The sequence below is a fragment of the Protopterus annectens genome, chromosome 11.part0 (genome assembly GCF_019279795.1).
Source record: "Protopterus annectens isolate FY-2018-M chromosome 11.part0, PAN1.0, whole genome shotgun sequence".
Taxonomy (NCBI): domain Eukaryota; kingdom Metazoa; phylum Chordata; order Ceratodontiformes; family Protopteridae; genus Protopterus; species Protopterus annectens.
The window spans coordinates 585,076,480-585,089,404 of record NC_056745.1 but is presented as its reverse complement, the minus strand read 5'-3'; the positions used below and the strand labels follow the sequence as shown (position 1 = coordinate 585,089,404).

At 37.9% G+C, this 12,925-nt stretch overlaps 1 protein-coding gene across 1 annotated transcript in view; it reads right to left on the bottom strand.

Moving 5' to 3' along the window:
• The window catches only part of TRHDE (thyrotropin releasing hormone degrading enzyme), a 5,519,112-nt gene that overhangs the window by 3,737,491 nt on the left and 1,768,696 nt on the right, over positions 1-12,925 (bottom strand). The gene's annotated exons all lie outside the window — the stretch shown is intronic.

The following is a 12,925-nucleotide window of genomic DNA, read 5'->3' as shown; positions in this document are numbered from 1 at the left end:
CTCTAAATCCTACAATTGTTCCACATATTAGAAATTAACCTTATACAATAAGCAGTATTTATAATTTAAGTTAAGTTCATTGTATGAGTGCTGTAAGGCAAAAAAAGGTATATGCTACAGGCCACTTATCACCTCTATATATGTGTAATTATTTGGCTATATCTTCCATAAAACAGATGATGTATAAGGAAAGTCATACAAAACACATTCTGTCATGTCTCAAAGCTGAAGAAAGACTGATGTAAAAACAGTAGAAGTACGTTTTCTCTCTTAGGTTTCTTAACAGATAAATTTGCATTAGATAGACATCAAACATAAGTTTTCTGTATAGCTTATGCCTCTGCGATTTACATATATGAGTTGGATGAGAAATCTTTTAATGTAAGAAGAGTCAAATAAAACCAGGAAAGGTAAAAAGTATTTACAGTCCCTTAATTTTATTTCAGGAATATTTCAGCATAATGCAGTCTGCTAATGTTATACACTACTTTTCAGCATTACATTGTATAACATATTGTTTTACTCGAGTTTTCACTTAATTTAGTTCTGTACAGCAAGTTAATAGAGCTATGCAATCTAATTAAATTATAATAGAAAAAAATAAATTTACACCACAAGTATTCTCCAGAAATGTAATGTAACACGAAGCATATGTTTGTAGCATTAACCATGCTTGTTTGTGATCTGTGTGTATCAGATTATATATATATATATATATATATATATATATATATATATATATATATATATACATACACACACACACACACACACACACACACACACACACACACACATACACATATATGCTTACAGAGAGCAAAATCCAAGGACTCTTGCAAAGCAAACATCCCCAGCACCATGTACACTTCCATTTTTCAGTATAATCATCCCATTTCTTTGTAAATTACACAAACATTACACAGTGTTTAACATTGTTAGTAATCCCTTCCACAAAGGCATTACAACTGTGTTTCATGATATTAATGACTGCAGTCTTTGTAAAGGATGTTTTTACAATAATTGTGGCATGCAGCAGGTTTAATAGTTATAGCAATATGACAGAGAATCTTGTTAAGTAGCAGGTCTAAAGTTACTAGGTAATTTATTGAGATTGAGAGGGAGTAAGATGGATAAATCTAATCCTGTTAGAAAACGCTTTTCCAGTTTATGATATATCAAGAATTCTTGGAAGCAATTAGAGGAAGCAGCATATTATATAATTGTCTGGATTAGTCACTTGATTCCAGATTCATCTTATACTGTCTCTGCTTCATTATTGAATAATGATCATTCTTTACCAAACCCTTATTCACATTTAAGTTATACTTCCATCTCCTCAAACTTTATGAAGGAAAATATAAAGAAGAAGAAGAGGTTGTACAAGTGGCCATACCAGTAAATGGCAGTATTCAAGATCAGTAATTCAGTTACTGACAGCATGATTAACACAAGTGTAGGGATTCAGTTACTGACAGCATGATTAACACAAGTGTAGGGATTCAGTTACTGACAGCATGATTAACACAAGTGTAGGGATTCAGTTACTGACAGCATGATTAACACAAGTGTAGGGGTTTGGGAAGTACTAGTATATCCTAGCTTTCCTTCTATTGTGGTACAAGATGTGATCTTTTACTCTTAAAAAGGCAGACAGAGAGTCAGTTTAGAACATAGAGGGTGGCAGCCAGTCTTTATTAATGAGGGGACTGCGGAAGGCATTATTTCTTGAGTTATGAGATCACATCGGTGTATACAAAATGCATACTAGCGAGGTTATTTTCTGGATGTAGCAAATAAAAGGAGAACTAATGTTATCATTAGCCAAACTGGAGGCTGAGCTCTCTCAACTCAGGACTGGCAAGACCAGACAGGAGGAGAAGGCAACTACACACACCACAAAACCAGCCTCACATAATGCTACCACACCACTGAATCAAACACATAAACACATAAAGACATACTCGGAGGCTCTGAGTAAAAATTTACCTAAACAGCAGAGGCCTCCAAAGCAGACACCCAAAGAACTGCTACCTCAAGACACCCCACAAGCAACACATAAACCACAAAAGCAGTGTGCAAAGCAGTCACAGCCCTTAAGGCCAAATACAACACCAAACATACTTGTCATAGGTGACTCCATAGTCAGACACACTGACGTCCCACTCACCAGGCTGAACAAGGAGAGGGTCACAGTAAGCTGCCTATCGGGCGCTAGAATCCGCCACATAACACAAGCACTCTGGTCACTCCACGGCAAGTACAAATATGACACAGTCATTGTCCATGCTGGTGTGAACGACCTGAGACGTACCTCCCTGGACTACATGAAAAGAGACATAGAGGAGCTCTCTGATTATGTAGCCCAAGCAGGTATGACCCTGACCCTGAGCAGTATCCTTCCTTCACCAAGAATGATGCCACAATATAGAGACAAGATGATCATCTTTAACAATTGGCTTAATGTCTGGTGTCATTCAAAGGGGATCCAGTGTCTGTCTGCCTGGGATGACATGCTTGACAAGCCACGCTGCTTCAAGGGACGGCTTGCACCTGTCACCCTGGGATTCCAGATATTGGCTAAGGCTCTTGCCACCCCATAGTACCTTTTTAGGCAAGGCTCAAATTCTAAACCTACCACCCTAGAAAACAAAAATGGGAAGAAACTGAGGGTAATGCTGCTCAATGCCAGAAGTCTAAATCTCAAAATGCACGCACTCGAGGCCCTTCTCAGTATGGAGAACATCGATGTCTGTGCTGTAACTGAAACCTGGTTCAAGTCTCCTGAGAGCACCCGGCACTATTAGGTTTTACCTCATATCATGCGTTCCGCCCCAAAACCCGGACCACACCACAAAAGGAGGTGTATCCATATTCATAAAGGATACCCACACCTCCAGGTTGGTGGCAACGCACGAAGCTTCGAAACCATCCAGGTGCAACTAACCATAAGCAAAACTGCTCTACAAATTGTAGCATGCTACAGGCCACCCTCTCAAACTCAGGAACCCCACACAGCCTTCCTGAAGACACTGGAGGGTATAAATGTATCTCCAAACACCATCATATTGGGTGACTTCAACTACCCGAATATAGACTGGGAACATTATTCAAGCCCTAACTTTCTAGCCCAACGGTTCCTGGAGTTCATAAATTCAAATGCCATGGAACAGCTAGTCACTGTTCCCATGAGAGGAGAAAATATACTATTATCACAAACATGGGGACAAAATGCTCCACACCTGAAGTATATCCCTCATTGGTGAGATCTGATCATAAACTAATCTCACTGGAAATCCACATCCCGCCCCCACCCCAAACAAAAAAGACCACAGTGAAGAACTTCTCTAAAGCAAACTTCACACTACTCAAGACTGGTGTGGTATTCTTCAAGGCCCCTGAGCCAGTGGAAACCACAACCAAAGCTGTGGAAGCCCTTACAAATGCCTTCTATGAACACCTCCAGGACTGCATGGATCAGGCAATCCCAAATAAAACCAAGACTCTTTCCACAAAGGGCAAACGTCCAGTCTGGTGGACCCCAGCCATTAACAAACTTTACAATAAGAGGAGAAAGCTATTACATGATAGAACAAAATCCATAAAAGGGAAGTCACCCTGATCATTATTAGTAAAAAATATGAGCACTCATAAAATCAACTAAGGCCAATTTTGAGAGAAAAATTGCCATGGATTCAAAGGACAATCATAAGGCCTTTTTCAGCTATGTTAGGAACCTGGGTGGAAACTCCCAGATATGCTCAGAATTAGTCCAAAATGATACAAAAATCACTGAACCCACAGACATTGCCAACATACTGGCAGACAGGTTCAGTGCAAACTTCACCCCTCTCCCCTAAAGGAGAGATAACTATCCCAGCAGAGTGTAGCCTCCCAGACATCTCAAATGCGCAGGTGAAAGCTGCTCTCTCTAAAGCTAAAAACACAGCATCAATGGGACCGGATGGTGTCCCCGGCTGTGTGCTACACGAGCTAAATGAAGAATTAAACCCGCACATAAGGCAGCCATTTAATCTCAGCCTTACCACAGGATACGTGCCCAAGGAGTGGCGTACGGCAACTGTGGTCCCACTCCACAAAGGCAGTGCCTCTACAGACCCTGGTAATTACCCCCCCATAAGCTTAACAAGTCTAGTCTGCAAAGCTATGGAGAGGATCATAATGGAGCTCATAAACAAAGATATAGGGGACTTGCAGACATTGGACCCGAGCCAGTTTGGCTTCGTCAAGGGCAGATCATGCCTTTTGAACTTGGTCGACTTCTTGAAACAGTCACCAAGGCCATTGATGAGGAAAGGCAGTCCATACAGCCTACCTTGACCTTGCAAAGGTTTTCGACACAATACCCCACTCGGGTATTGTAGAAAAACTTACCAGCTTAAATGTAAACCCATATGTCACAAGATGGGTTGCAAACTGGCTTAAGGACAGAACCCACAGGGTTAGAGTTGCTGGCGCTATGTCAGACTCCAAGCCGGTCACAAGTGGTGTCCCACAGGGCTCAGTCCTTGGCCCCTATTGTTCGGCATCTACTTCTCAGAAGTACAGGCCAACATGGGAGGACTTTGGCTGACAAAGTTTGCAGACGACTGCAAACTGGGCCATAGTGGAAAGTGCATCGGACACGGATATCCTTCAGAAGGGACTCACGGAAACAGATAGCTGGTGCCAGAGCCATGGCCTGAAGTTAAATGCCAAAAATGTATAGTCATACCCTTTGGGAAAAACAAGGTAACCCCAAGCTACCATATAGGTGGCAATCCACTAAGCACAGAAGAGGTTATCAGGGACCTGGGGACCCAGGTTGACAGTGGCCTTTCTTTTGACACTCACGTTGCTAAAGTGGTTAGAAAGACCTTCTACATTGCCCACCTGATCATGAAGGGATTCACATCCAGATCTAGTGAGGTCATTGTTCCCCTGTACTCTTCACTTATCAGACCAATGATCGAGTACAATGCCCCATTCGGGATGTATCTCACCTGACATCTGCAGCAATTGGAGAGACTCCAAAAGTTCCTCACCAAAAGGATAAAGAGACTCCAAAATCTGTCATATGCTGCCAGATTGAAGAAACTCCAGCTCTATTCAGTTGCATACCGTCTGCTCAGAGGTGACATGTGCCTGACATACAAGGCCATGTCCAACCCGGAATTAATGGACATGCTCCACCTCAAAAAATCCAAATCCACCAAAACCACTAGAGCAAGCGACTTAAACCTTAGCACGGATATAAATAGGACGTGCTGGAGGGATAGATTTATCACTCAGAGACTCCCTATGCTGTGGAATAAAATCCCGATCCATGTGAGGCAGAGCGCCTCGCTGGCTCTGTTCAAGAGAAATCTTGACCTGTGGATGGGAGATCATAGGTTTATCCTGGGAATCATCTCTGTGTCACTGCTGGACAGAGGCACAACAAACTAATGGGCACAGTATTTTTTCATATAAGGGGTGGCGTAAGCCACAAAAATTTGGGCTAGGCTTATAAATGCCTTAGGGCAGATAGCCTAGTATAAACCTATGAACCTATGAACCTATGAGCTGCTGTCTGCTACAAAATTATGGCAATTTCAGGAGAAAAAGTAATGTTACTGCAGAGTATGAAACCTGTTTTGTTTACAGAGAAAAAAACAGTACCAAACGTAGCCCTGAACAATCAACAGATACTTGGTTTTGAGAAAGACTGCATTGATAAAACAGGAGTAAACAGATTCTCTACAGCTGGGATAAATACTGCAATATTGTTTTACCAGTCATGTTATAGGGTACACGCTGCACACAGAATGAACTGCTGGATCATGGCATGGATCTTAATGAGGAACATAGATAGGAAAACAAGACAACTACTTATTACCTATCAAATGGTATATAAAAGGAATGTGTGGTAAGAATATATGCATACACATATATGTGTATATGGGTCTACTTCTAAATTTTTAAGATTAAAAATATTTGAATTTTTTATAGTCGAGACCACAAGATCGAAGTTTTGAAACTTTGAACCTTTAAAATGGAGATTGCTGTGCAGCGCAGAATGGTATATTTACCATTTTCTTCCCTGTAGTACAATCTCGGAGTTAGTATATTTAATTAGCAGTGGTTGTGGGAGGTGCAGGGAGCTTGTTCCCCTGCAAAAACATAAAAAAAGATGTCTTCATTTTTATTTATTTTTTTATTTATATTTCGAAGTTTCAAAACTTCAGTCTAATGGTTTTGACCATAAGAAATCCGAACTTTCGAAACGTCGAAAATTAGAAGTAGACCTGTGTGTGTTTGTGTGTGTGTGTGTGTGTGTGTAAGTGTGTGTGTGTGTGTGTGTATATATACAGTTTCAAAGAGGCTCATACCTACTTCTTAATAAGGTGCATATATATATATATATATATATATATATATATATATGTATATATATATATATATATATATATATATATATATATATATATATATATATATATATATATATATATATATATATATCTATATGGGTCTGTATTAAAATTGCAAAACTTGACTTACGCGAATATGGAAACGTCGACACACATATAGTGAACCGCGAAAACACTAAATGTCCTGAAGCGCGAAATTTGAAATGTCGAATCATCATAGTTGACCAACCCCACTGCCCGCTATGTACTACCTACCCAATCAAAATAAATAATCCACACTTCCCCATATCTACACTTCACCCATATATCCCATATCTTAATCAAACATTCACTACACACAAATGTATCTAACTATAAACAAACAACACCCAAATACAGGAAAAGTATAAATTATGTATACATTCAGCTACACAACTATATTACTACACTTAACATAACCCTACTTCTAACCCAAAAGTAAAGGTTTCATGTATTACTGTGTATGCACTTACCTTAACCCGCACCCTAACCCTATGGTCCGTAACTATTGCACACTTACGTTAGGGAGCTATACCGGATAAGGGCCAACTATGATGATTCGACATTTCGAATGTCACGCTTCAGGACGTTCGGTGTTTTCGCGGTTCGCTATACATGTGTCGATGTTTCTGTATTCGCGTAAGTGAGGTTTTTCAATTTTAATATAGACCCATATATATATATATATATATATATATATATATATATATATATATATATGCACCTTATTAAGAAGTAGGTAGAGCCTCTTTGAAACTGACTGTATGTATAGACAATCCTGACATTTCATATGTACTTCATTTATACTTGCTGACATCATCAAAACTATCACTCACAGTTTTTCTTTAGGTTGGAAATGAACTATGGAGAACTTATATATCTGTGCTGTAGTGTGAATCAAAATCTCAGATATCCCAATGTGCCTGGGATGTCCCAATTTAAACCGAAATTGTCATGCTGTTTTGGCATCTCATCTTGCTCTCTCCCAGTCCTGAATTACCAGATCAACACCTGACCTTCCCACAAAATAAGACTGACAGTCACACACATCAGTGAAGTTCCCCCCACCACTGGGATCTCCACCAGCTTGGCTCTACCTCTTCCTCATTCTGAGTCTGTTTGATGCATTTTAGGCAGCAGTTAGTCAGTCTGGTAAGAGGAATTCATACTTTTGATCAAAACCAAAGTGTGCAAACAGGAGCTCCTACTGAGGAATGCTTGACACTGACCACTTGTCTCATCATGGTTTACATTACATCTACAAGAAATTAAGTGAAATGTGATTTGCAATGAAGCAGAGACAAGAACTAAAAAGGTGGGTGTTTGGGGGGGGGGGTTAGGGGCTGCTGATAAAGATTTGAAATTATGGCGGCTGTTTACTTTCAGTCTTCCAGAGGCCCTCCTTAAGGGTGGAGAGTTGATGTGACTCCTAGTGATAGATTTCATACCATTTCAAGTACAAGACAGCTCCAAGCAGGACAGTACAGGACACTAGAAAACACTGTAGTGCCTTTCCCTTCCAACTTTTCTTATCCCATTGATAGGAAGCACAATTGTTATTCATATGTTACGGAATTATTATAAATTAATATTTTGTGTCATAAAGCTTGAGAGTGATATCACCGCTCTACCTGCACTATCTTCCTTCCAGTTTACAAGTGTATAATACTGTAAGTCTCTTTTATGTTCCTTTAACTCCAATTTGGGTAAGTGGTACCTTGGACAAGAATCAAGGCTGTGACTTCTAAAGAAAAAGGACTTACTCAGGGAAACAGAGGCACAGAAGCCATTTAATATGTATTTTGATTTGTTCTCTTACTTATTATATATCTTGTGTGATCTTGTGGATGTTTATTGGCATTAGATGAATGAACAGACTATTGTATAGACATACTATACACCTGGAATATACAGTCTATTATTGAGGATTAGTTTTCCTGGAATGCACTCCTTCAAGCTAAACAGTGTTTTTTCACAGTTGGCTTTACATTTTCAATCATATCCCAGACCAGCTGACCATTTCCCAAGCTTGTAGATGGGTCTTGGATTTTCTGCATTATCATTACTTTGACCAAAGTAAACATTACTTATTGCAGTTTCATGGAAGTTCTGTACTTTATTTTGACTTAATAGCCTTTGAACAGTTTGAATGCTGAATACTGCAATTAGGCTTTAATGGCCTGTTCAATACCTACAAAAACTTTGCTTCACTGTCTGACCATTCTAGAAAATTTCAGAATTAGATCCTGATGGTGGCCTACCTGTCACAATTAAGACTAGCAATGCTGCCTGTATTGTAAAATTAAATCAGTTGATCTGTTAATGGATCTACAGTGGAAAACATGAATACCTGATACAAAATTATTTTTGTGATAAAAAAACATTTATTTAATGAAGAAATCACTTACATGGGGATTTATGGAATCATAACTTTTACTAAATAAATACTACTAAAGGGGTGATAATAAAGTTAGATAATTATTTCCTGGAGTTTAAATATCACCCAGATGACAGCTAACAGGAAATATTTAGCACCAACTCTATGTCATGAATACCAACACGATTTTAACTAAGAAGGGACAAGCGTGCGTTTACTTGATTTCTTATCTAATTTGTTAAGTGGCACAGACTATGGATTATGTGGACTGTTTGCAGTACAGGCTGGGAGCACATCAGAAAACATACACTTAAAGGGTTAATAAAATTGTCATATCATCAGATACAAGATCTTAGCTCACTAATTTTAGAGTTATATATAAATATGTACAATGTTGTTAATAACAACAGGGGAAACATTTATAGTAGGGTCCTGTGTATGATTCAAAGGATGAGGGAGGAAAAGTGTAATGAATATATAATGAAGTGCATTATATTTTCATATAATTAAATATTTCTTAGGGGCAATAGGAGGAAAATTGTGGGTGTGGGAAAGAAGGGAAGGAGTTATTGGAAGAGGGAAGCAGTAAAGTTGAGGAAGGTCAGGTGCTGGAAGAAAACAGAGTGCTAAAAATTAGAAGCAGTGTGGGGCCTTACTATTAAAATCAAGTTATTGCACATGACTGAAAACATTCACAGGCAGGAGAAATAGAAATATTTTTTAGATACAATCAAAAATTGCAAAGAAATTGGAAGCCTTTTAATTTACAATTTAGAGCTTGTCTGTGGCCAGTGATTTAGATGGCAAAATTTGTACAATGCCATTTAATCTGAAGAGGAAGAAGTCAGGTACTTGATGAGGGCATTTAATGATGATTACAGCTGGATGTTCTCAGAGTCAGGATTTCTGAGAATGAAGGGAATGAGCTTAGGCTGATTAATTTGAAAAGAATTGTGCTGAATAGTAATACCTCTCAACTGTCCAGATTTTTGCAGAACGTCCAGATTTTTGTATCATATTTTTGGTCTGATTCTATAAAAACTGTGGTTTTCTGAAAAATCATTGGCAATTCATTCAGATCTGAAGTCAGAAAAAAATGACAGACATTCGACTTGTAGACTTCATTTCCTTTAGAAAATGTGTGTTAATGCAAAACTAGTTTTTCTACTAGCTTTCTAGGTTTGTAAGAGTAATATTTAAAACAAATCCTTATTTTTTGGCCTTTGCCCCCCATATTTGATGGCTTTGTCCAGACCTCTTGCTCTAAGTGGTTCAGAGGTGTGACTGAGATGATTATTTGATGGGGAGCCATTAAGCTTTTACTAGAGTTTGACAGATGTGTTTCAATTTAGAGGAGAACATTATGAATCTCTAGATTTGGTTGGATAAAGTCTGAAAAGTAGTTTAAGTTTTTGTTGGAAGTAGCTGGGTTTAATAGATGACAATATTTAATGTCTGCTCACAAGATAACTTTCTTTACATCCTTTCTACCTTGAGTAGAGATAAAGTGAGATATTTTTCTGGCCTAGAAGAGAGTTTGTATACTTTTTTGCAATAGATATGGGTGTTGAATGTTTATTTGGATATCAAACCAGATTCCAATGTATCAGACTGGCCAGCTAATTCTACAGGCATACTGCTGTTGGGGAGGAGTTGTTAATGTTGTGGGTGACCTTAAGTTTCTGGGTTTTTTGCCAAATATCATAGATTTTTGTGAAGTTTAACTGGAGGTCTATCTCTGGGGGCCAGCTAGAAAAGTTTAGATCACTTTATAATTTTGGAGGGGATGGATCTGCATAATACCACATACAGAATAATTGACAAGTGACCAGTTCTGAGAGAAGTCTGTTTAAAAAGAGAAAGAATAGGATGGCATAGTACAAGTCCCATTGGAAACTCTAGTGTGATGTGTGTTCTCAGACAACAATGTATCTACTTTAATCTTAAAGGTTTTATGAGACAATAAGTTGTGAAACCAGCCAATGGTTTTGTAGGTTGTTCCAACTGTCATTAGTATAGTCAACTGGGTTGAAGGCTTTAGACAGATTAATGAAGACATTACCTGTCAGGTTTCTTTGTTCTGTGTTGGTAAGTCTGTCTTCATTAATTGTGTATATAGATGTTACTGCATTATGCCCAGGACAAAGTCATGCTAATAGTTGTACAGCAGTGAGCAAGTTTGTAGGTAAGATAGTGATGTCCAGGAAAAAGACAGGACAGTTAAACTTTTTTCCAGGGAGGCAGTTTCAACTGCACTCCTTGGACTACAAACTTTTGGATCACCATAATCTGGAGAAAAGGGATTATTCTGAGAAATGGCAATCCTGAGCATACTATTTTTAAGTATTTTTTTAGCAATTCAGTCTCCAAATTACTGGGCTCACCAATGCAGGGGCCTGCCTTCAAACAGTTATCAAAATAGGAGTTGAAAGCACATGAATTTCTTTGAAGATTTTTTACCTAGGACTGGAAATACTGAGAAAGGTTAGAAGTTTTGAGTAGAAGAGGGCTTAGACATCTTAGATCTAAGGTGTAACAGAAGCCTGTTTTCATATTTTTTACATTATATTTTAACAGAAAAATATACTCTAAATACATAGTACGGGGTACATGAGGTATGCTTCACAGAGTTAGAGAATTCAAGGCAGTTTACAAAATGGACATGGGACCAACTTTAGGACTTTTGATGGAAGAAAAATTAAATGGTGAAATGAATAAAGGGGATGCAGAGGAGTGGAGTAGACAGGATGCATAAAGTAGGAAGATTAGTAATTCATTTAAGATGGATGAAGGGATAGTATTTCTGGAGTCATCTGAATGAAGACATGTGTGATGTAATCTGAGTTGGAGAAGCATTTCTTAATACTGTTAACTATCTTTAGGAACTGTTTTCATTTACAATGGATGGAGGTTTGTTGGGTTTTACAAGTAGATGGTTTGTAACACTGTATTTTGTAGCTAGACTCCAAACAGTGATAATTTTCTGTCTTTTTTGTTCAAGGTTAGAGTTCTTTATTTCAATTAATTGGACTGTGATTGTGCTGCTATAAAATGTTTTGTATTGGGGCATTGTTTTAAGGATCTGAAGAAGTGTAGAGTGTCTACGTGAAAGCGCTTGTCTTATGTAATAAATTGGATTTTTATTGCATTGGATGCCATGGTGGTTTTGTTAAGTCTTTGTTCATATTCCAATTAATCCAGATGATTTCAGTAGTTAAGTAGTAATTCATTGTTGTTGGCTTGATTTAAAAAGCCCAGAGAAAATTGTGATTTTTTTTTTGGAAGGAATGACATTTTTGTGTGATAAGAAACATAGCAAAGGAAACAATCTGCATGAAGGGGGTCCAGGTTAATGCTTTTAAGGTCTTATTTTAGGCTGTCAGTGTTTCCAGGACTATAGTTTGATGAATATATAAATAAATGGTCCTTCTTATATTTGCTTTGGGCAGTTCGACTAATATTTGTCAAACAGTTTTGATGTTAATGCAATGTTTAGGAAAGCTTTCCTTGTTTATATGATTGAAGTTAAAGGAGATACTCAAGGAATATTGACATTGTTTGACTGTGTTTGTTTGCTAATTTTACAAACTCTGGTCTTTGTCACAGTAAACATGCCTTGTCCAGAAGAACTGGCTTCTTACTTAATGTCACAGATTTTAGCTAACTTTAATAACCATGGCATAATAATATGTGCAATGAGTCATGGCTGGACTTTAAATCTTGGCTCCTTTTTTGACAATCAAGGGCCCATCCTTTTATACCATAGTAAAAACATAAGGCATAGGAGCTCTTTGAACTCTTTTTACCATTAACCTCAAAGTAGATAAAGTTCACTTTTTATTATTTCATAAAATGTAGTCAAGAATTTTTTTTTCTTAATATTGAGACTATTACAGAGAGTTTAGCTTGCATATAACAGAGAACATGAATCTTTATTAGGCCATTCTCTGATACAGTTAAAAAGTAGTATGCTATATAATTCTCAGTGATGGAGATTGTGGAAATTAAATCCAAATATTTTAAAAGAAAAAGACATAAGTGAACAAGCCGAGTGATGAAGGCAATCATTTTAAGGCACAGCATGACTTTGTGATTTGTTAGGCTGCCTTCAAGTCCA